Here is a 25437-nt window from a genome sequence, read left to right as displayed (position 1 = left end):
ATCGGGCAGAACTCCTACCGGCTCTGCTGCTGGTGCCTGGTCTCAGCCAGGAGACGATTTACGCTACCACCTCTACAGGTCCAACGGCGTCTGCTGCTTCTGGGCCCGCTTTGCTGGAGCCTGACCGGCTTGCCCTTCTTCCTGGAGCCGCGACACTGGCTCAGCCCGGACCCTCTGCTGTTCCACTGGCGCCCGCTTATTGAATATGTCTGGAAATTTGATTTTTTTTAATTGAAATCTCCTCTTTCAATAAGTTTTTGTAGTAATGGGATTCAATTTCAATAAAACATTTTTCCAGACTCATTTGACAACAATCTTATTAGTTCTAGCTGGTTGTTTACATGTTTTAACAACATGGAGGTAGTTCACTAAACTATGTGACAATATCTCTGTTTGAGATTAACATTAAAAAAACAGAGAGAAAATCATCTGGTTGGGTCCAAACATGTGAGATGTTCAGTGAATGGCATGATGCTCCGGTTTGCATGTTCATGAGCGCTGGAAGCATGTGTCTCATTCACACTTAATGCTCGCCGCAATGCCACTCCTCCCAGACCAAATCCAATTACTGGGGACAAAGGGCCCAGCCCGGGATCAGGACTCCATCAGCTTCACTGTGCTGCGCTGCCGCCGCCGAGCTGCTGCCGCCGCCACCGCTGTTGCCGCTACCACTGCCGCCGCCGCCGCAGTCTCTAAGAACCTTGCTGGACTCGTAATCATGTCAAGGGTCTATTGGATTTATTGGATTCCAGGTGTTCAAACATGAAATTCCCAGTAAAGAAAAAGTCTGCCTGAAAAAAAACACCTTTGGGTTCACATGAAATGTTACGCCATCAAATGCTCACGCTAAATGTAAATCATGTGAACAGGAAAATAATAAAAATGGTTATTTTAATTCAGAAGTACAAAGCAATGTGGTTTAGATCACTGAAACAAACAAATCCTTTCCTCTAGTTGGCCCTTAAAAATATGAAGGTCAAGTATGATAGGAGCCTGGTGGAAAATTAAATGTGAGCCGCATGTGGCCCATGTGCTGGACTTTGGACATGCCTTTTGTAGTTTATAAAAAATACAATTTAATGAACCTATTTGTTTTTAAAAATGCTCTTTACGACAAAGAAAGAAATTCACCAAAAATTCACTGGTTCTTTTGCCATGTTCTTTTTTTTTTTCTTCTTCTGCCATGTTCAAACCATTTATGAAAATGTTAAACCTGAAGATCCTGTCTGCCAGGTCTCCATATCAAATCCACCAGGTAAGAGTGAATTCACTGATAAAACAAAATCAATTAACTTTATATTGTCTATTGTGGTTTCAGTTTTAAGTCTCCCCCTTTAGCTTCCATCAAGTCTAACAGGAGATGCAATCTGGGTGTTATTACTTTCATGGTGATGATGAGTGTTCTTCTTCTGGCTGGACTCGTCATTCTCAGCCTCCTCTGTGAGTATTTAACTTACAATAGACCAAATGTGACTGCAATAAGTTGATTTTTCTTTTCAGTTGAAGTCAGAAATGTAATTTCTTCAACCTTTTTAAATTATGGCATGTAAGACTGCATGATAATGTAGGTCTGAGCTCCAAGTGGTGACTAAAACATTCACAACATGGTTTTCCATATTTCCAATGAAATATTCATGTGAGTTGCAGGATCTCGCTCAACAACTGTGCGAGGCTACATAAAATTATTAAATTATTATTTCAAATTATAGTGATCTAACATGAATGCAAGTGAGTTTTTCTTTCTTGCCTTTTTTTTTCACATATTTACCTACTATGACTTTAATTCAGTTCATTGTTTTTAATATAGCCCAAACTTAAAACAATAGTTATTCCAATAAGCTTTATACTAGTAACTGTATAAGAACATGAAATCATAAAGAACATGAAGTAGAAGAATTTATTAGGTAATTACTAAACTAAACAGACTGAGCTAAACTGGGCATCCCTGCCTTTAGACCCTCATCATTCTCCGTAAGGAAAATTCCTAAAAATGAAACAGACTCCAGGAAAAAATAAGAAACTTCAGGGGTGTCCACATGAAGGAGGGATCCTCCCCCAGGACAGACAGGATATGTACCAGAAATGTCAGAGAATAATGATCTTATCTAACTCTGCAACTACATGTTTAACCCTTGTGCTATCCTAGGCACTTTAACATTGGGAGTTGGGTCATCTAGACCCACTAGACAGTGCGCTGAACCTTTTTTTTCAATGATTTGTGATCTTCACTGGAGTCCATGGATAACATGAAATCTTTCCACCTCTATCCACCTTTGTCATGGTAGGGAGAACACGTCAATGCAAGGGTGGGGTCATCTAAGATAGCACAAGGATTAAATGTATGCCACCAATCCTGCTCTCCTGCATTTTGGATCCTCCACCATCAGTTCCTGACATTTTAAAGCACAAATGTGTTGTTTGAAAGGAACATAGCCTCCAAGTATGTGGCTACATTGAACTTTCTGTGTTTAGTAAAGCACATTGAGGTGAATTATTGATCCTAAACTCACAGAGCTTCTGAGATTAAAAGAAGCAAAAGAAACCTTTGCATTTTTTTCTAGTGTCGTTTACACACACAAAAAAATAAAAGAATCCACAAAACGTTATTGTTTCCATTAAAAATGTATTCGGGATTTCAGAAAACTAAAACACAAGAAGCAAGTCATTGTCTAAAACAGGGATCTGCAACCTGAGGCTCCGGAGCCACATGTGGTCCTTTACTCCCCCACTGTAGCTCTATGGTTAAAGAAAAACAGCAAGCTATTAATAATAATAAAAAAGACTGTAAAGTAAAAAGTAAGCAAGTAATAAAGAAAAAAGAAAAGTCAAGTAGACTAACTCAAACATTAAATCAACCACAAACAGTTGAAGGATGGTACGTATCACTCTGCCTGGCTCCTGACTACAGTTGCTGTAACGCTCCATCAGGCGGTGCAGCTTCATAGTTTAAGTCCAACAATTTGACACATTTTTGAGCACTGCTCCTTATTACAGAAAATTAATTGGAGGTCACTATACAGCCAGAATTTGTACCAGATTATGAAGTCGATTATCTATTTTTGAACAAATTCAAGCATTTTTAACTGCACCTCATGGTTTGAAAAATACAGTAAGGGTCACTTAACTTGCTCTGATTTATTCTTGGTTAGTTAAATGTTCACATTTCTGAGCCGCTTACATTTTTTCATTGCCTTGGAAAAGTTCAAAGCTGATTTTTTTTTTTGTACGGCCAGATAAAAAAAAAATAGTATTATTTAAGTTTGTACCCTGCATCTAATATGAAGGGTTAAAACATCTTGGTTATATCTTAATAATAAATGTATAAAGATTTTTCAAACAAATAGCATTTATTCTTTTTCACAGATTAACTGCTTTGAAAACTGACATGGAACATCATTCCAGAGTCCCGGAAACTCAAAATTGGTATGTGCACAGTCTTCCACTCCACCAATATTATCAGGCTGATCAGATGCCCAGAACCTGTCAGGTCAGAGAACAAGAGAATTTAATTCAGACAATTTTGTCAGATAAGTATTTGTAGTTGTCAAAGATAGAAGGATACACATACTCACACTGACACTCACACTGTTATGAAATGGTTTTCTTTTCCTCTGCTGTGACCTCTCCTGGAGGCCCTCCCTTTCCTGAGGCCTGCTGTGAGACTCACAGGTGTATGTCATTATGATTAGGTTCCTATTTAAGGTTTGAGTTTCTGTTGTACTGTGTCGAAGCGTCTTTTTGGTCTTGCTCTTTCAATATTGCTGTTTTTGCTCTCGGCATTAAAAGCCCCTTTTTTTTGGATTTTAAATCTGAGTTTTTGTCTTTCCTGCTCTTGGGTTTTTATCCCTGGGGATCCCCGTAACATTACGCTTCGACCATGTCAAACGCAGCAGGAAGAACACATGTGAGGGACCTACCTGGTTCTTCCACCAAAGGAGAGGCAACCGCCGGTGAGGACATGTCCGACCTGGCCCGGGAGATGCGTGGATATATGACCGGCATTGCAACAGCTCCACGAGCGTCTCACAAGGCTGGAACACGTCCCTTCGTCTTCGCCCCGTCAGACCCGACAAGGTCAACCCAAGCCATTTGATGGTACTCCTGAGGACTGTCGGGCGTTTCTCACCTCCTGCCGCTTACACTTCGATTTCAATCCCAGTGAGTTTCCCTCCGAGCAGAGCAAGGTGGTGTTTGCTCTGAGTTTCCTGACCGGAAGGGCCAAGCGATGGGGGTTGGCTGAGTGGGAGTGTGGAGCCGAGATCTGCCGGTCCTTCCGAGCTTTTTCCGCCCTACTCCTCGTTGTATTCGACCATTCCACGCCTCATCGAGCTGCTGCATCCAAAATCCTACGTCTCAAGCAAGAGACTCACAGCGCCTGGGATTTCGCCGTAGAGTTCCGTACGTTGGCTGCCAGCACCCGGTGGGCGGACGAAGCCTTGGTGGATGTATTTCTTCAGGGCCCCCGACGTTGTCAAGGAAGAGCTGGCGGCGAGGGAGATTCCGGAGGATTTGGAAGAGCTGATTGATCTTGCCGTTAGTATCGACCGGAGGATGAGGGAGCGCAGCCGTGTACAGCGCAGCAACACCTGGGCTTCCGCCCACTGCCTCCGGAGGGAGTTCCCTCGCTCCCTCCCAGCACCCCACGACGGGCTTCTCGTCCTCCTCCTCCTCCTCCCCCAGAACAAATGCAGCTGGGAGGTGGTCGTCTCACCCCCGCAGAGCGACGCCGCCGCATGGGAGACGGACTTTGCTTATATTGTGGTCAATCAGGACACTTTGTACGTAACTGCCCAGGAAACACCAGGGTTCACCTGCAAAGAGGGAACTGGTGAGCTGTCAAACCTCCTTTTTTTCACCCTCACGTCCTTCTACCAAAGTCTTAGTGGCCTGTGCAGGAGCACAAGAGGAATTTGAAACTTTAATTGACTCTGGCTCTGATGGTGATTTGATTTCTCAGGAGGTGGTGAATAAACTCAGAATCCCAGTTGAACCACTGTCTCCCATCTTAGTTATTGGTGCCATCAATGGGTCTGTCATTCACAAAGTTTCATCTAGGACAGTTAACATTAGGGTCTCGGTTTCTGGAAACCACACTGAGTTTATGAGCTTTTACGTTGTGGAATCTCTCAAGCCGCAGGTTATTTTGGGGTTCCCTTGGTTGTGCAAACATACCCCCCACTTAGACTGGTCTTCTGGAAGGGTGCTGTCATGGAGCTCTTTCTGTTTGTTAAACTGTTCCTTCTCTGCCGCTGTGCGTACTCCTACGAATGTTCTCCAGCCACCAGAGCCTCCTAACTTGAGTAATGTTCCTCCTGTGTACCATGATCTCAGTGACGTGTTTTGTAAATTCCGAGCTAGGTTTCTGCCTCCCCACCGCCCGTATGACTGTGCTATAGACCTCTTGCCTGGAACCCAACCACCCAAGGGCCATATCTACCCCCTGTCTCCACCTAAACAGGTGGTTATGAACGACTACCTGCAGGAGAGTCTACAGGCAGGCATCATTAGACCATCTTCCTCTCCTGTAGGGGCTGGTTACTTCTTTGTGGGGAAGCGGGATGGGGGTCTGCAGCCCTGCATTGTTTACAGGAGTTTGAACAATATCACTATCCGAAACACTTATCCTCTCCCCCTGTTACAGACCGCTTTTGACCAGTTAAGTGGGGCCCAAGTCTTCACTAAACTGGACCTCAGAAGCCCTTACCATCTGATCCGCATAAGGGAGGGAGATGAGTGGAAGACCGCCTTTAACACTACGATCGGGCACTTCAAGTATCTGGTCATGCCTTTTGGACTCACTAACGCTCCAGCTATATTCCATTGTTTAATTATTGATGTTCTAAAGGATATGATCAACAAATTTGTCTTTATATATCTTGATGATATTCTTATCTTTTCACCAGATCTCGATTCCCATGTGCAGCACGTCCAAGCCGTCCTCAGCGCCTTCTCGAGAATCAGTTATACTGCAAGGCAGAGAAATGCGAATTCCACACCACACAAACCTGGTTCCTTGGCCATGTTGTTTCCCCAGGTAGTGTTCAGATGGACAACGGCAAGGTCAAAGCTGTTCTGAAGTGGCCCATACCCTCGGGACGTGAACAGCTCCAGCGCTTCTTGGGATTTTCCAACTTTTACAGGCGCTTTATCAGAGGCTTCAGTGGCGTTGCTGCACCCCTCCATAGGCTTACTTTGGCTAAGGTACATTTTATCTGGAATGAGGATGCCGATAAGGCATTTACTGAGCTTAAGAGACCTTTCTCTACGACCCCCATTCTGACTCAGCCTGACCCCTCCAAACAACTTATTGTGGAGGTTGATGCGCCTGAGTCTGGGGTGGGGGCTGTTTTGTCTAAGAGGGCGTCCGATAATAAAGTCCATCCCTGCAAGCTCACTCCTGCAGAGAGAAATTATGATGTAGGGAACAGAGAACTGTTGGCTGTGAAACTGGCTTTGGAGGAGTGGGGCCATTGGTTGGAGGGAGCTCCAACCAATGGCCCCACTCCTCCAAAGCCTGGTCTGGACAGACCATAAAAACTTGGAATATATCCGGACCGCCAAGCGTCTTAGTTATCGTCAAGCTAGGTGGTCTCTCTTCTTTGATCGGTTCAATTTCACACTATCCTACTGACCTGGCAGCAAGAATGTCAAGCCTGACGACCTCTCACGCCAGTTCCAACGGGAGGAGGAGTCTGAAGGGTCTGCTGTTGCCATTACTATTGTTCCCCCTCACCTTGTGTTAGGAACTACTCGCTGGACTCTGGAACACAAAGTAAAGGCATCTGTACCTGATCCTGCCTCCATACCTGCCGGCTGTCCAGCTGAGTGCCTGTTTGTGCCCCCATCATTACGCATGCTAGTTTTAAAGTGGGGACATTCTTCCCGCCTGGCTTGCCATCCTGCAGTAACCAGAACCAGTTTTCCTGTGGCTCAACGTTTTTGGTGGCCTTCTATGTCCTCCGATATTAAGACTTTTGTGGCTGCTTGCCCTGTATGTGCTAGTGTCAAGATCCCTAGGACCCCACCTGCTGGACTGCTTCACCCCCTACCTGTGCCGTCGAGACCTTGGTCTCACGTCGCCATGGACTTTATCACTGGACATCCCTACTCGAGAGGTAAGATGGTTATACTCACCATCATTGACTGTTTTTTTTCAAACTAGTGCACGCCATACCCCTACAGAAACTTCTGTCTGCCAAGGAACTTGCCATTCTTGTGTCTCGTCATCTGTTCCGATTACATGGCCTTCCTCTGAACATCACCTCTGATCATGGTCCACAATTCATTGCTGCCTTCGGGAAGGAGTTCTGCAGCCTTCTTGGGATTAAGGTTAGTCTCAGTTCAGGCTTCCATCCTCAGACCAACGGCCAGGTAAAGTGGTACAACCAGGACCTGGAGACAACTTTACGAGCCATGTGTAGCAAGAACCCCAGGACTTGGTCATCTCAGCTTCCTTGGGTATTCCCACAACACCCTCATCAATTCATCTGGTTTCTCCCCCTTTCAAGCAGCTTACGGCTATCAACCCCCTCTATTTCCCCACCAGGAACTGTTGGCCTCCTCTCTTGGTCCTGCAGCTTTCGTGAGACGCTGTCAGCGAACCTGGAGGAGATGTAGGCACGAACTCCTGCAGAACCAGGAGAGGTTCACGAGAGTGGCTAATCGTCGGCGGTCTGCGGCTCCAAAGTACAAGGTTGGGGACAAGGTTTGGCTTTCTTCTGCTGATGTCCCCTTAAAAGGAAGGTCCAAGAAGCTGCTGCCCCGCTACATTGGACCTTACTCCATCACTCAAGTAATCAACCCTGTGGCTGTGAAACTGGACCTGCCACGCTCGCTAAAGATCCACCCCGTGTTTCATGTCACTAAGATCAAGCCAGCCAGAGACTCTCCTCTTAAACCCGCTCCAGCGTCTCCTCCAGCCCCTTGTTTCGTGGATGGCGGGCGGCCCGGTTTACACCATCAAGACACTCCTCGTCTCCAGAAGAGTGGGCAGAGGAATACAGTACCTTGTGGACTGGGAGGGATACGGTCCCGCGGATCGCCAATGGGTCCCTGACCGTTTCATCGTTGACCGAGACCTGGTCATACGCTTCCATCGTGACCATCCCGGTCAACCTCGTCGTCCGTCTGGTAGCCAGACATGGGAGGGGGGGTTATGTTATGAAATGGTTTTCTTTTGCTCTGCTGTGACCTCTCCTGGAGGCCCTCCCTTTCCTGAGGCCTGCTATGAGATTCACAGGTGTATGTCATTACATTATTATTAGGTTCCTATTTAAGGTTTGAGTTTCTGTTGTACTGTGTCGAAGCGTCTTTTTGGTCTTGCTCTTTCGAGTTTGCTATTTTTGCTCTCTGCATTAAAAGCCCCTTTTTTTGGATTTTGAATCTGAGTTTTTGTCTTTCCTGCTCTTGGGTTTTTGTCCCTGGGGATCCCCGTGACACACACACTTATTGAGGAGCTTTCGTGTCGTAACATTTGTGGTTTGTTTGGGGGCAGAACCCACTGCTCCACAGTTAAATTCAGTTGTTATATTTCTTCAGATTTGTTGCTTAGTCAACCATCTATACTTGTACACAAATTTATTTTACTTTACACATTAAATAACAAAATAGACTTAATGACTTGTGCACACATTTGGTTAATTTTGTTCCAATTGTCTTGAGTATTTCTTTTCTTTTAAGTTCTCTCCGGGTCCTGTAGAGGAGACAAAGGGAGGAGCAGTACAAGTTCCTGAACATTTGGAGGTGATGGAGGAGGAAAACAAAGTTATTTTTCAGTTGGACTATTGTTTGTATTATTGAAATATGTTCAGTTTTGTTTTTTAAAGCTTTAAATGACTAGTTATTTACTTATTTAGTTCATATCTAGGTTTTGAATGTTTTTTTTTCGTAGGTCCCTCCCTATTGTGTCATTGGTATGATGAGCCAGAATAAAATCTCCCTAATGTTTGCTGTTGGGGGGTCAGTTTTGGTTCAGTTGGTTTGAGCTTTTGTTCCTGATTCTCTCAGATACATTTTTGTTAAGTTGACCTTTTTAAATTTATGCCTATGCCATTTTTGTTTAGGGTGACATAAAATCTCTTACTTGAATTTATTTTTTGTTCTGTGGCTCAGTCTGCAGAGCGGCCCCTGACAACCCTTTTAACTGGAGGAAAATGGAGCTTCCAGAGGGGGAGGACAGCTCTGAGGGCACAGGCAACGAGCCAAGTGTTGGAAACCTGGTCTCTTTCGTTTTCTCACATGAGTCAGCAGGAAGTCAGAGATGCCAGGCAAAGGGAAGAAAGTGCTCTGCAGAAAAAACGATTCAGAGCACTCCAGCACCAATTTCAACTCCTACGATTGGAAGTTCAGGCACGTACCACCTCAACACCTGAACTGGATTTACCAGAGCCTGAACTGTCTAACTGGGGACCTTTGGAGACTGCTGACACTTCTCATGTAAACCCCAGTAATGTGGCTGACAATTCAACACACCAACCATCAGGTCAGTCCCATCTGGATGAGCAAAAACTAGTGTACAAGAACTATTTGTTGTGGATGTCTGATTAATAAATGGCGTATGGTTATGTAGCACCGACCTTCCTTTAGGGTCCAAAGTCCTTTCCAGTCACAGTCACCCATGCACACACACATTCACACACTGATCCAGAGTGAACACTCACTGCAGAGTCAGAGAACTTCCATCAACCCATTTCCAGGTCCCCTCCAAGTCTCTGTCAGACAATCCAAGCCAAACATCTTGCTTTTTCAATTTAGAAATAAATTCCTGCAAAAAAAACAACATAAGTTGTTCACCACGTTGTCAACATGTTTTCAAATTAGATGTTTGAAAAAAGTTAAAACTTTACTGAAGGCAATAATTCAAACACATTAAAATTTAAATCCATTCAGGAAGAAAACATTAAAAATAAAAGATAATCAAATATACTACCATTACACTGAATTACATTACAGGTTGAAGCACTATTTATTTAATCTGAAATGTGCTTGTGTTCTGCATTTTAGATAAATGTATTTTGATCCTGAAACAACTGCCTATGATAAAATGATATCAACACACACATAATTTACAGACAAGGTTATTTCCTTTAACTTTGTTCTAAAGGTTAAAAGTGTTCTTGTTCTAGGATTCCAGGCTTACATGAGGCAGTTCTGTGATCAGCCTTCTAAGAATGATCAATTTGTATGAGTGACAGTGAGTTTAGAATTAAACCTGATTACAGAATATGACCACATTTTCTCTGTCTTCTATTTTTAATAAATGGTAAGATGACCAAACTTCTCACTGAAACTAAACCAAAACAAAAACCCTAAGTCGAATAACCACATTTAATCTAAAAGTAAAAGCTTTCAGAAATATTTAATATCAATAGCTGTTAATTAGAGAAATTTGTGGCTTTTTAAGCGGGGATTAAGTCTGGTCTGAAACCAGGTTGTTCTTTTTTAAATAGATTTATTCTGTGCTTTGATCATTTCCTGTGACATAACCTATACCCAGCTGTTTATTGGACCATTCACTTAACACACATGTTTAGAATACTCTGGTAAACAAAAAGGAGCTCCTGGTTGACTTCATAAATACATTTACATTGTAAGGCCTAATTCACAACAGGCTTTATTTCCTTGAATAATCCACTTTCTTTGGCAGAAGTTAAAACCTCACCTGATTTCTGATGTGGATAAGACAATCAAAATACTGATTCCCATTTTTTCAAATGTATGCAGTTCTAGGGAGTTGCTTCAGTCTTTTATTAGGAGTTAAATTAAATTAAGAATCTATCCAAATCCAATCACATGGATGCTTAAATGTTATTGTTGATCTTTGATGTAATCCAAAACAGACCAAAAATACAATTTCGTACATTTTCCTCTTTGCTGTTTATCACCACCAGATCAGCTTCTTTGGCTCTGCAGAACTCTCTTGCTTCATCCCAGGTCTTAGACTCTTCACGCAAGAAGTAACAAGAGGAACCAAATCTGCTCCATTTTTCAGGACATCCTGTTTTCCCTGGAACACATTGGAAATTCCAAACAAGACAAAATATTAAGACATTATTTAAAACACGCAGATTATGTTTCTTTTTATCCATCGGCGTCTGAATCTCAATGGGTTTAAAGGGTCTGTAGCGATTCATAGAAATTCACTTTCTGTTCCTCCTGATTGGTGTCAAAAATGATTTCAGCATATGTCATATATATTTTTATGCAGCAGCAACAATATGAGAATCTGGCTTGTTCTGTACTCTAACTCCAACAATAAGGAAGTGTTTGTCTTTAATTTCATTTTGGACAAATGAATACTTCTAGTTTAATTAGAAGATGTAATTAATATGCATCCATTTCTGAGACTTAAGTGTTTTAGACAAAGCATCATTATTAAACTGAAATTAAGTGTAATCAAAAAAGGTATAAATGATTTAAGGAAGAAATCAGTGAAGTCATCATATCTTTTGTTTTGTTTACTAGTTTTTTCTTTTAGAGAATCCATTGGAATGCTACATGGTATAGCTGCATCTTCACAAAGGATGCTGTTCATCGACTTAAGTTCAGCATTCAACACCATCATCCCCCAGCAGCTCACTCACAAACTGGCTCAGCTGGGGCTCAACACGCCTCTGTGTAACTGGCTGCTAGACTTCCTGACGGGGAGACCACAAGCGGTGCGAGTCGGCAGCAACACATCCAGCACCATCACGATGAACACGGGGGCTCCCCAAGGATGTGTGCTGAGCCCCCTCCTCTTTACCCTGCTGACCCACGACTGTGCACAGACACACAGCTCCAACGTTTACGTCAAGTTTGCAGATGACTCCACAGTGTCTATAATGCCAATATATGTATCATTAGCATCTTAAAAACATCCTAATAGTAATGCTTGTAAATATGTTAACTAAGTAATTTAATAAACCTTATTAGACTTATTGTACTAATAAATGTCTTACTAACACTCTAAAAATTCTATTATAATGCTTGTTAATGCATGAACAAAGCTTATTAAGGAATCTTAATATAAAGTGTTACCAATGTTTCTTCAATAATTAGAGACTGATTTGTTACATTTTTTTTCTTAATCATAGAATCAGTTATTCAATTCAGAAAACAATATTCATAGTTGCTTATAAAAATTCCTTAAGGTCCTGCTTCAATAAACGCTAACAGGTCAAATAAAACACAGATGTTCTGACTTGTGGACGTAGCTTGTTCGACCAGCTGAATTCTTTTTAGAGAAGTTTCAAAAATGACAGATTATGAAAAAAAAAGTGTGATCTATGCTGTGCTGCCTGATAATGTTACCTAATAGAGACATGTAAAGATAAAAGCACATTAGACCAAGCACAGAGCCCTGTGTTACACCATGCCTAACTGCTGCATGAGGAAGACTTATTTACATGATCAGATAAAAATGTGTTAGAACAGCTTTCAGCAGTTCCTGTTAAAGGCATTTTCTAGTATCTGCAGGAACATATTTTGACTCCTGAACACAGAAACTGTCATACTGGAACTCTTTTGTATCTTATTTAGCTATGTCTATTTATTCCCATTTCTACCTCATATTACTTTTCTTTTTACTTTTTTATTATTTATCCTTTACCTTGCTACTTTGCACGAGAGCACAAGACATCAAATCAAATTCCACTGTTCTTGGCAATAAAGCTGATTCTGAACCTTTCGTGCCCTCATCATTGATCTTAGCTCCTGTTCAGTGAGACATAATGATGGAGTTGTCTAAAATCAATGCCATAGAGGCTTCACCGTTGTCTGGATAGGGTGTACGTTTCCCTGTCTCATCGACAACGGGTTCTCCAATGTGCATGATTTACCTACAGCTGGACACCCAGGTATGGCCAGCACACAAACACTGACGTCACCTCCTTTTGGTGGCCCATGATAAAGGCTGACGTAGCTCAGTATGTAACCCAACCTGGCAAATGGCTATGTCAGAAGTAGGAGCTCGGTCTCTTCCCCTGGTCTCCGACAGGAGTTCTAGCAACTCTGCAGTTCCCAGCAACCCCACCGCACCCTTCCTGGATGTCTCACACCTGACTCCCAGTCATTCAATCAACAACAGCATACTTAAGCACTGCACTGAGTGAAGCTCAGTGCAAAGTATTGTTTGTGCCATTCTGCCTTCCTTAGCATTATATTTGGACCTCATCAGTCTCCTGACCCTCTTTCTGTCTCCATTTGCCTGCAGCCTGCCCCAAACCTCGCCCTAACTCTGATTACCCTGTCTCTCCACTGACGCTTTCATGCCTGTTTCATTCCTCTTGACTCCTGCCTGCCTGATCCTGATTTAGCTTTGTGGACTTTTAGCTGACCTAATAAATCTGTTGCTTTTAGATCCAACCGTCTGCGTGATTTTTGAGACAATCACACTGATGTAAAAGTATAAAGCAACAAAATTAGGTTTCTCTTACACCAAACTTTTTAATCCCGTCATCTGCGGTTTTATCTCTCACGTGCATGCCTTCCTGCATCTACCACATTTGGAGATCTTCACTGTAGTTTTCTATATTTAAAAACCCCTTCAATCTAATCCCCTACCAACCTTTGCATGTCTAAACAGATCTGATCTGTCACATTACAAGATATTTAAATACATTTTTTTATTCTGATTTTAAAAAGTAAACATTGAGCCTTTTAGCTGGAATAAATCATAAATTACCGTACACTTAAAGAATGTATACATGTGAGAGGAATGACTAAATCTGATTTGTTTCAAAAGCAGCTTATTTTATTTAACTGAGATATGACCCTTAGAGTCCTCGTCAACACATCCCTAAACATTATTGGCTTCTTTGCTGTGAGACTGAAGATAGTCTCAAATAGATGGCAAGAAAAATGAAGAACTATTTAAGACCATAACAAGCCTGACTTTAGGGAAAAATATATTTGTAATGCCTCAGATTTTGAAGTAATTATGACCACCGGAAATTACTGAATTCTTTGAAATTCTTTGACACCAGGGGCGGCTGTGATGCAGCAGTGTGTGAATGTGAATAGAAAAGCACTAAATAAGTACAGTGATCCCTCGCTATAACACGGTTTACTTTTCATGGTTTCGCTACTTCACGGATTTGCATCGTGCATTGTGTTCTGCATTCTGATTGGCTAAAAAGTCACTCCGCTTCTTCTCTACCTGTGCGTCAATAACGTTGCAGTTTAATATGTACACGTACGTAAATCAGCTTGCCAAATTAACATTACGTACGTGCAAATTCTCTTGCAATTTCGAGTTTCTCTAAAACCCATAGAAAAAAGAGCGCACTATATTCTATAGCGCACTATATACTTTCACTATATTCTTCTCCAGATCAAACACAGCTGCACCGCGGGCTTCAAAATAAGAAAACACTGCAGAGCGGAGTCAGGATGCAGCGGCTCAGTCTGAAGAGCAGTGAAATACACCTGAGTCACTATTTGTCCAACTGTACATTGTATTTTTTTCATAATCATTTTAAATTTTCTCCCGTTTAATCCAATTACTCGGGTCGCGGTGGGCGGGGCTAATCTCCGCAATTTGAAGTCTTCTGTTCACATCGATGATTAAAATTATTATTTGACAGTACAGAAGTTATTTGTAGAATAAAACGTTTTCCACATGGAAACTAATAAAACGTCTCATAGACAGACCCATACAAAACTGCAGGATGATTGTTTCAGGTTTTCTACATTATAACTTCCATTCATCTGTTTTCCGTTCCTGCTTGTAAGGGTTGCTGGTGCGTATCGCTGCTACTTTAGAAGGACCAAAAGTCACACCCATTTATAGTCCATTACAGACTCACCCATATTCACACCTAATAGGAATTTAGAGTCACCAATTCAGCTATGAAGCATGTTTTAGGGCCGTTGGAGGAAGCTGGAGAACCAGGAGAAAACACACACACACGCATGGAGATCATGCAAACTCCACACAGAAAGGACCAGCTGGAGCTTAACCATTTAAAATGAAAGTGCAAACCACTACATTATCATGCAGTCTTACATGCCACGATTTAAGAAAGGTTAAACAAATTACATTTCTGACTTGAATGTTAAAGAAAAGATAAACTCATTGTCACAGTTGGTTTATTGTAAGTTAAATACTTACAGAGGAGGCCAAGAATGACGAGTCCAGCCAGAAGAAGCACACTCAGCATCACCATGAATGTAATAACACGGAGATAGCATCTCCTGTTGGATCTGATGGAAGCTATAGGGGGAAAATTATAACTGAAACCTCAATAGAAAACCATAAAGTGAATTCATTTTGTTTAATCATTGAGTTAATTCTTACCTGGTGGATTTGATGCATAAACCTGGCAGACAGGATCTTTCAATTCAATATTTTCATTAATGGCTTCCATTTGTAAAATCTAAGAACGTGTGAAGTGTGTTACAGACTGACTTGTGTACTGAACAGCTTTTTATGTCTAAGGTTAATATTGAAATGATGGGAAGTCAATGTCACGTGACAGAAGTTGCATCGTGACAGGAAGCTTGGGTGAGTAAGACAAAAATTTCTATTAAGTTTAGCTTTTACTTTTTTTTCCGTCTAACTTCTAAGTGTCCAGCAGCTGAGCAAACAAATAAGAGCTGACAACCAGATTTTACTGTTACAATAGATGGTTATGAATGTATAGACACACAAACACCAACACATTCTCACCCCAACATGGTAGGGAGACCCCTCTTTGGGTGAGCCCAACTTGTTATTTTTGGACGTGCTGCTCGCCCCGATGAAATTACTTCAGTAAAGTTTCACAGATTCTGACTTCTGCCTTAATTATAATAAGAATTGTAATAATTATAATAATAATAAAAAAGAAGAAAAATAGTATTTTTCTTTCTCCTCATATTGTCAGAAAGCAGCGCTCAATGCATTGATTTCACTTAAAATGACCCATTATGTTTTTGGTATATAAAACAGAAATCAAAGTTAAATAATTGTTTTGGTTGAAGACTTAAATTAATCCACAGCGTTTTGGGATTCCATCTTCAGCACATCGAAAAACAACGAGTTGGGCTTTCCGTGATCATTGAATGGGAATATATGCGTCCATATATGTCAAAAAAAGATATGTGCAAAAAAAATATTTGTAATGTGTAAAATAATATGTGCAAAATATAAGCATGTTTACTGTGTCCATGACCCATTTTACAGCAGGGAGGTAGGTACATATTGGATTTAGAAAAGATGAAATCCTGTTGAGTCCAGTGAAATGAATGTCATGATCAAGAAACAAATCTGAAATGATTCTGGCTTTGACATGCTGTGTTATTCTGATGGAAGTAGTCATCGGATGATGGTACACAGTGGTCATAAAGGGATGGACATGGTCAGCAACAAAACTGAAGTAGGCTGTGGTGTTGGAACCATGCTGAATTGGTACGAAGAGGACTAAATTGTGTCAAGAAAATATTACACAACCACCACCAGCCTGAACTGTGGATATTGCGGTTCTCCAGCATCTCTTCAACCTGAGCCTCAGACTGGAGAGGGTGCCGCTCCTCTGGAAGACCTCCCACCTGGTCCCTGTACCGAAGAAGACATCTTCATCTCGTCCCAGAGATTTCCTTCCAGTTGCCCTCACTTCGCAGGTGATTATGGCCGGCCCTCCCTGTACGCGAAATACGCAGCCGCGTGGGGCCCCCGTCACCACCAGGGCCCCGAAGTGGCGAAAAATATAAAATTAAAAAAGACCCAGATCTGGCAACCCATTTCCGTACCAACGTGCACTCTAAATGTTGTTCAAGAGAATGTTGCCTGCACTTTGATGATCCCACCCTTCAACACACCTGAACCAATCTGGCAACCCAAATAATGACGTTACGCCACTCTTAGCAACAATTGGTCAACATCATTGCATCTGAGCTTGGCACAATGTGCATTAACGAGCGCATTTTGTTTCAATAAAGTTGGGAAAAAGAAAAAAAAACGAGCACATTTGTCACATTGATCAAAGCGACAACAAGAGAACTTCATGCTACAGAGTCTTTATCCATCAGGCGCTGAAAAAAGATGAAGAACTTAAACATCAATCACAAGGTAAGTTTGGAGGATGTTAGGGCCATATTTTTTACATTATCCAACCTTTCTGTGCAGCTGCGCGATTTACGTAAAATACTAATCGATTCGAAGCAAAGTTTGCACATAATCATGAATGACCCAGTTTGTCGTAATTTCCAGGGAAACTCGAAAATAATTCTGATACCCAAGTTTCCAAGATCATGAGGTCGGACATGACTTTCCAAAACGGCGGTGAGGTGAGACAAGTAAATAATGATGGTATGATGGTTGATAAATTTTTTAACTTACGTTATCGTATTGTTTAATTGTTTTGCTACACATATTTGGTGCGTTCTGCATTTTCTAGTTTATGTCAGTATAAAAACTGTTGTTTATCTGTTATAGCAGGCCAGGTAGTCTGACTTTCCAACAATCAGTGTGTCTTAAAATCTTGCATTGGCATGAATTATGGAGAATGAAAACTGCCAAATACAAATAGGAAATAAATGTTCTCATTTATAAATGACAAAGAAAATAAATGTACTAATTTTAAAATAATGAGCATACAAAATAATAGATAAAGAAGTGTATACATGCTTATATTTCCATTTATACTCAAATTATTGTTCTCATTCATTATTTATAAATTGGTACATTTATTTCTTATTTGTATTTTGCAGTTTTGGTTTTACATAATGATGATGTTTTGAACAGTTTCTTCTGCTCTCAAAAAGTATCAAAAAGTATTGGAGGTGGTGCAGCATCCACATCCCAAGATGTTCCTGACATCACTGAAGGTGTAATCTAAGGTTATATTAATGGCTTGTAAAGTAATTTAAAAAACAGTGTCTGTATAGCCCCTTTTTTTTATAAACAGCAGCTGAGGAATATGGAGTCCCAAGTTGTTCATAATTAAATAAATAAATATAATCTTGTGCAAATACGCAATCAACCAACAAATCTCTCAAATATATAAAAAGATCATAAAAAAAAATCTGAATCCCTGTTCCCTTCTCTACTTCTGTGCCGGTCCCAAGCCCGGTTGCTTTGAGAGGGTTGCGTCAGGAAGGGCATCCGGCCTGACGCATTCTGAAAAACCTGCACACAGATTTTAAATGAGCCATTATATTATTAGTAGTATTCTGCTATAGTGATTTTATTAGCTTTATCATTGATTATTGTATAATAATAATTCTTGTTTTTTAGCTGCAGAAGAAACTCCTGTCACCACATCTTCTGTTGAAAGGGAAAATGTTGATGCTGCTGCTGGTAAGTTCAAATCTTGCCAATATGGAACCTATGTCAAACTAACTGTTTCATTATTACTTGAAAAATAGTCACACATTTGCACACATACACACACACAAAAGTGGAGGCACTTCTTTCCAACATTCTGCTCCCACCGTCACAGCAACTGTTATGTAGATTTGATGAGACTGTTTGACTTTTCACTGTTTGCTTTTGTTGAAGTTCTGTATCTTATGTTCCAGAGGCTCCAAGAGAGACATGTATGGAAGATGAGCCTACTGTATCCAAAATTCCACCTACCTCAAATCCAATTGGTCCAGCTGAATGGCCAACCACACTCTCTGATCCAGTAAGAATGGATTTGTGGCAAAGAGGACTTTTCAGAATGAAAAAGACTGTGACTTTCCAAAACCACCCTCATTGAGCTGTTGTGTTCTTTATTTTGGATTGTTTTATTGATATTTGATTTTCTATTAAGTTGCTGTTTTTACTAAGTTGGAGTTTTGTGAATGTCATTTGTTGAGTGCCAACTGTTACATTAAAATTATATATATCTATATCCATTTGTCATTCATATTTTTTTCTTTTCACTTGTAAAATTAGTTTGGCACCACTTAATGTGCATCCAACATGCAGGAAATATACTGTATTCAAGTATTCAGCAGCAACAATAAAACATTCACAAACTGTATTAATAGAGATCTCATTTATATTACAACAGTTGCATTTTGTTGGTGCTTCTCATCAGTTAGAAAGCCCACAAATTAAATTTCGCTTAGGGCCCCTGGAAGACCAGGGCGGGCCCTGCATGTGATGAAGGTGCTGGAGTGGCTGGTGTTGGCTCAAATGAGACAATTGGTGAGCTCTTCTCTGGACCCTCTGCAGTTTGTATCGCAGCCAGAAATTCTGCGTTTATTTACTTTAATTTAGGCAATCTAGCCACAGGGGTTGCAAGCCAGTTACTTCTGTGCCGGTCCCAAGCCCAGATAAATAGAGAGGGTTGTGTCAGGAAGGGCATCCAGCGTAAAAATTGCCAAAATAACCATGCAAATCATCCACAACACCAGGTTAAACAACGACTGCCACCGATGCTGTTAACCTACAGGGTGTCGGTGGAAATGTGACTGCTGTTGGTCGAAGAAAGAGGGGAGGCAAGGGTCCGTGGCCAGAGAGAGAAGGGAAAAGGCAGTTACATAGGTTTGAGAAGAGGGACTCTTAAGGTTGGCACAATGACAGTGAAAGGCAGAGAGCTGGCAGACATGATGGAGAGAAGGAAGATAGATGTACTGTGTGTGCAGGAGACAAGGTGGAAGGGCAGCAAGGCACGTAGTATTGGAGGAGGATACAAACTGTTCTATCATAGAGTTGATAGGAAGAGAAATAGGGTAGGAGTGATTCTGAAGGGGGAGTTAGTATTTATTTATTCGTTTATTTAACAGGGACAGTGCACATTAAAAGCATCACTGCAATGCACCAGAATTAGCCCAAAGGCTATTTTTCATCTGTAGTCCCCGGACAGGTGTTAAAAATTGTCAACCTAAAAACCTAAAAACATCAATTAAGTACATTAATTAAAAATATACATTTACAATTAAAGTATCCTATAAAATACATATACTAATAAAAACATGCACATAGTGAAAACATAAAAAACAAGTATAAAAGACACAAAGGTGATAGAGGGGAGGAAGAAGGGCAGGTGTTAATCCAGTTCAATGTGAACATGTTTGCTGTGATATGAGCCAGTTTTTTAGGTTCTTTTTAAACAGAGTCTATGTGGTGATGTGTCTTATGATGTGAGGGACAGAGTTCCATTCCTGTGCTGCTGTTACGGAGAAGGCGCTCTGGCTGAAGGCACTTCTCCTCAGAGGAACGATACAGTCTTGTTGACCCGACCCTCGAGTCACTCTTTGGGAGGATCTTATTTTAACAAACTGACTGAGTGGAGGGGATGACAGACCGTAAATGATTTTATAGAATAGGCATAGTGTTGCATACTTGATGAAATTCTCCCAGCTTAACAGTTTGCGTTTTTGTAAAATGTCACAGTGATGATGTCTTATTGGTTTTCTATCCAGTACTTTAATTCTCTGTTTGTAAAGTGACTCCAGAGGTTTTAATGCTGATTTGTTTGCCTGTGACCATGTAGTGAGACAGTATGTCATGTGTGATAAAATCATTGCATGCATGAACATTGTGGCAGCTTGCAGTGACAAATTTGCCCTAATAAATCTAAAATTGGACAGGTTAGACCTCACACGGTTACAAACTTTTTGAATTTGTGATTTAAAATTGAAAGTTGTATCAATTAAAATCCCAAGTATTCAAACTTTTCAACAATGTCTATTTTCTTTCCTGCCACAAAAACATCAGCCAGTATATTTTTACGTTTTTTTTTGGGAAAAGAACATTGCAACTGTTTTGTTTACATTGAGACATAGACTTGACTGCTCCAACCATTTTGCCACATGTCCCATCATTTCAGTGAGCTTCTCTGCCACCTCAGATGTGTTATTGCCATGTGAATAAATGACAGTATCATCAGCATACATCTTAGTGAAGACATTTGAACAAACAGAGGGCAGATCAGTAAACAGTGTTCTAGAGGTGAAAAGAGTCTCAGACAGGATGATGAGCCTAAAGTTAGAAAGTGAAGGGGTGATGGTGAATGTAGTCAGTGGGTATGCGCCACAGGTTGGCTGTGAGTTAGAAGTGAAGGAGAGATTCTGGAGTAAGTTGGATGAGGTCATAGAGAGTTTTCCCAGAGGAGAGAGAGTTGTTATTGGAGCAGACTTTAATGGACATGTTGCTGAGGGCAACAGGGGTGATGAGGAGGTGATGGGCAGGTTTAGTGTGAAGGAAAGGAATCTGGAGGGACAGATGGTTTTGGACTTTGTGAAGAGGATGGAAATGGCTGTAGTCAACACTTACTTCCAGAAGAGAGAGGAACATAGAGTGACATACAGAAGTGGAGGTAGGACTACTCAGTCGGACTACATCCTATGTAGACGAGGTCATTTGAGAGAGGTTAATGACTGCAAAGTGATGGTAGGAGAGAGTGTAGCCAGACAGCACCACATGGTGGTGTGTAAGATGACTATGGAGGTCAGGAAGAAAAAGAGAGGGAAAACAGAAAAGAAGACCAAGTGGTGGAAGCTACAGTATGAAGAAACATGTGAGGAATTTAGGCAGAAGTTGAGACAGGTCCTGGGTGGTCAGGATGAGCTTCCAGATGACTGGGAAACTACAGCAGAGATTATCAGGGAAACAGGTTGGAAGGTGCTAGGTGTGTCATCTGGAAGGAGGAAAGATGGTAAAGACACTTGGTGGTGGAATGAGGAAGTACAGGAATGCGTCCAGAGGAAGAGGTTGGCTAAAAGGAAGTGGGATGTAGAAAGGACTGAGGAAGGTAGACAGGAGTCCAAGGAAGCGCAGCGTAGAGTGAAGAAAGAGGTGGCAAAGGCCAAACAGAAAGCTTACGATGAGCTATATGACAGTGTGACGGAGTGGCTCCGTCTCTCGGGCTGAGCAAACACCGTGAGCACACATACACACACACCCACACAGTTTGGTGCGCGCGTCCACGTCATTATCAAACCTTTTCGCTGTGAAACCATAGTTTCTTACAATTCAGCCTTCATTTTTACAGTTTAGACCTCGGGTGCACACTTGGCCATCAGTAGTTTTAAGCATACACATACATAGAAATGCTTACTCGCAGCAGCTCAGCAGCAGCGGCGTCTTAGCCACGTCCCCTCTGTGATGAAGGACATTATTTAATTATTGAAGGAAATATGAAATGTTTTGAGAATAACTTTCTTTACAATTTTCTATGTAGAGTGCCTAATTAGGTGGGAGTGGCAAGAGGTACATAAGAAGGCGCCTCACTCTCACAATGGCAGAGGGACTGAGAGATTGAAAGAGAGAAATGGGCAGAAGGAGTGCCATTCAAATTCAAACACAATTGAAGCTGATATGATATGAAATCAGATGAATTTATGTTGTTTTGCTTTCATCCCTGCTTTATTTTTTGTGTGTGTCTCCCAAAGACTCTATTAAAAAGGGTAAAAACCCTACGAAATCTCTCTTGGCTTGCCTACCGGTTTTTGTTTTTGTAATTTTTCTGAATTTCTTGGAAGAACCCCGCTACAGACAAGTTAGACATTCTTACAGCTTTGGAAAACGTTAAGAATGTTTGTCTTGTTTTTCCTCCTACAGAAACCATATTAAAACAAAAAATATATTTCTCTCCCCCATCTTTTTACATTTTCAAACATTTTTGAAAATGCTCCAGGGAGCCACTAGGGGAGTGCTAAAGAGCCGCATGCGGCTCCTGAGCCGTGGGTTGCCGACCCCCGGGCTATACTAATATTTGTTCAAAATAAAATATAGTCCTGTAAAATGACTCTGTTGAGGTTACATAATCCAAAATAATTCAATAAACAACAATAACATTGTTATTTACAATCCACCCATTTCCTTATAGTTAAATCTGTGTCATCACCCAGACTTATTCAAACATATTCCTTTTAGTAACTCTGCAATCTCAATATTAATACTAATATTGATCATTATTGATTGATTGATTGATCATATTGATCAATATTGATACAGATTCAAGCGCCTGCCCTTCGGATTGGTGGTTTCACAGGATATTTTTCAGAGGAAGCTTGACTCCATCTTCAACAACATCGCCAATGCACAACGAAACTTTCATAAAAGTCATGGAGCCAGCGAAAAAGAACAATATTGGTTTTAACTCTGAGAAACTGCAGTTTAAACAGAATTAGTCATCTTCTATGGACATACACTGACTGAGGATGGGCTGCAGCCCTCAGAAGAAAAACTGCAGGCTATCAAAGACATTCAAGCTCCAACTAACACTAAGGAACTCCAAACACTCCTGGGAATGGTCATGTTCCTTAACCGATTCTCAACCAAAATGGCAGAGCCGGTTGCTGCACTAAGAGAACTCAATAAAAAAATGTCCACTTCAGATGGGAACCCCATCATCAGCAAGCTCTGGATGACATCAAAAAAGAACTGTGCACAAAGCAACTGATTAGCTATTATGACTCTGACCCGAAAACAGTAACCATCCTGCATTGTGATGCCAGCACCCTGAGTCTCGGAGCCTGGATCAGACAAATTGATCATCATGGGCAAGAAACAATTGTTGGTATGGCATCGAGATGTTTTTTTTTTTTTTTACTTGCCCTGTCCAACAGCTGGGCAGACAGATGAGAGCTGAAGGCCTCTTGTGTTGGACATATTTTACTTTTACAACAGTCATGTTGTAGTTACAACAGACATACAACAGTATGTCTGGTCGGTGATGAGGTGAGTGGACACAGCTGAGATGCATCAGGAGCCAAGCAGAGAAGGAAGGGGGAAGAAAGCTGACAGAGGCACCATGACAGTACCCCCCCTCAATGACCGCCTCCGGGCGGTCCAGGACGCCGATCCTGGTGGGCCAGGTAAAAGTCTTCGATCAGGGAGGGGTCCAGGATGAGGGAGCAGGAGATCCAGGACAGCAAACCTCGCAGTCAACCAGGAACTGGTTCCCACGGCCACAGTGTCAGACATCCAATACCTGGCTAACCGTGAAGTCGGGGGCGCCGTCAATGACATGAGCAGGTGGAGGGGAAGTGGATGGCGGGCACAGAGGACTGTCCATAACAGATTTTATTTGCGAGACACAGAATGAAGGGTGTACCTTGAGAGCCGCCGGGAGTTTGAGATGGACACAGGAAGGATTGATGATCCTGTGAATCTCGTAGGGTCCAATGTACCGTGGAGCCTGTTTCCAGGAGGTGGCTTGGAGAGGGATGTTCCGTGCCCAGAGCCAGACCCTCTTTCTAGGCTGGTAAGTGGGTCCCACCACCCTGTGTCGATTGGCGATGCAGCAGTTGCTCTCCTTGGTGCGGAGGAGAGCAGCCTTGGTCTGGCGCCAGGCGCGTTAGCAAGGCTGGAGATGTTGGTGGACCGATGGCACCGCCAAATCAAATTCCTGGGACGGAAACAGAGGTGGTGAGTACCTGAGGGCAGCCTCAAACGGAGACACCCCACTGGCGGAGGAAGGATGAGCGTTGTGAGCGTACTCAACCCAAACCAGAAACTGGGACCAGTCCTTGTGATTTTGTGCCGCCAGACAACGGGGGGACGCCACCAGCTCCTGATTGGCCCTCTCGGCTTGGCCGTTAGACTGAGGATGATAGCCAGACGTGAGACTGACCAATGCTCAGAGGGCGGAGCAAAAGGCCTTCCAGACTTGCAAGACAAATTGGGGTCCCCGGTCAGATAGAATATCTGACGGGATGCCATGGTGACAGAACACAAAGTTGACCAGGGTGTTAGCGGTTTCAGTGGAGGTAGTTGAGGAAGGGGAATGAAATGAGCCATCTTAGAAAACCGGTCAATAACGGTGAAAATGACAGTGTTACCATGAGAGGGTGGCAGACCAGTGACGAAATCAACTGTGAGGTGTGACCAGGGGCAGCTAGGAGTGAGTAGTGATTGGAGTAGTCAAGCTGGAGCAGAGTTCGAAGACTTTGAGCGGGCGCAGGTGGTACAGGCCGCGATGTACTCACGAACGTCTTTCTCCTGAGAGAGCCAGTAAAACCTCTTACGGATGAGGCTGATAGTACGATGAACCCCCCCATGACAGGACACCTTGGAAGCATGCCCCCAAGAAATGACCTTGGATCTGAGGGAAGATGGGACAAACAGAGTTCCTCTAGGAAATGGTGCATGGTCGGGCTCCTCACCTTGCGCTTGCAGTACCCTGGTCTCAATATCCCATGTGAGGTTTCCCACGATGCACAATTCAGGTAGGATGGCAGAGATGGTGTGTTCAGATGGGTTATATTTGCGGGAGATAACATCGGGTTTTATGTTTCTACTGCCAGGTCTGTAAGTGTTTGAAAAATGGAAGTGGTCGAAAAACAAACACCAGCGGGCTTGACATAAGTACAGATTTTTGCCGTGCATAAATATGCCAAACACGTAAATATGCCAAAACACTATGAAGGGCTGTTCCGCCCCCTCCAGCCAATGATGCCACTCTTCAAGAACCAACTTAATTTCAAGCAACTCTCTGTTGCCGACATCGTAATTTTGTTCGGCAGGCGATAATCTGCGGGAAAAGTTGGCACAGGATTTTAATTTACCCGAGGACTCCTCCTTTAGGGAGAGGACAG

Source organism: Oryzias latipes, chromosome 21 (genome assembly GCF_002234675.1).
Source record: "Oryzias latipes chromosome 21, ASM223467v1".
In the NCBI taxonomy this organism is placed as follows: Eukaryota; Metazoa; Chordata; class Actinopteri; order Beloniformes; family Adrianichthyidae; genus Oryzias; species Oryzias latipes.
Note: the sequence above shows the minus strand (reverse complement) of the source record.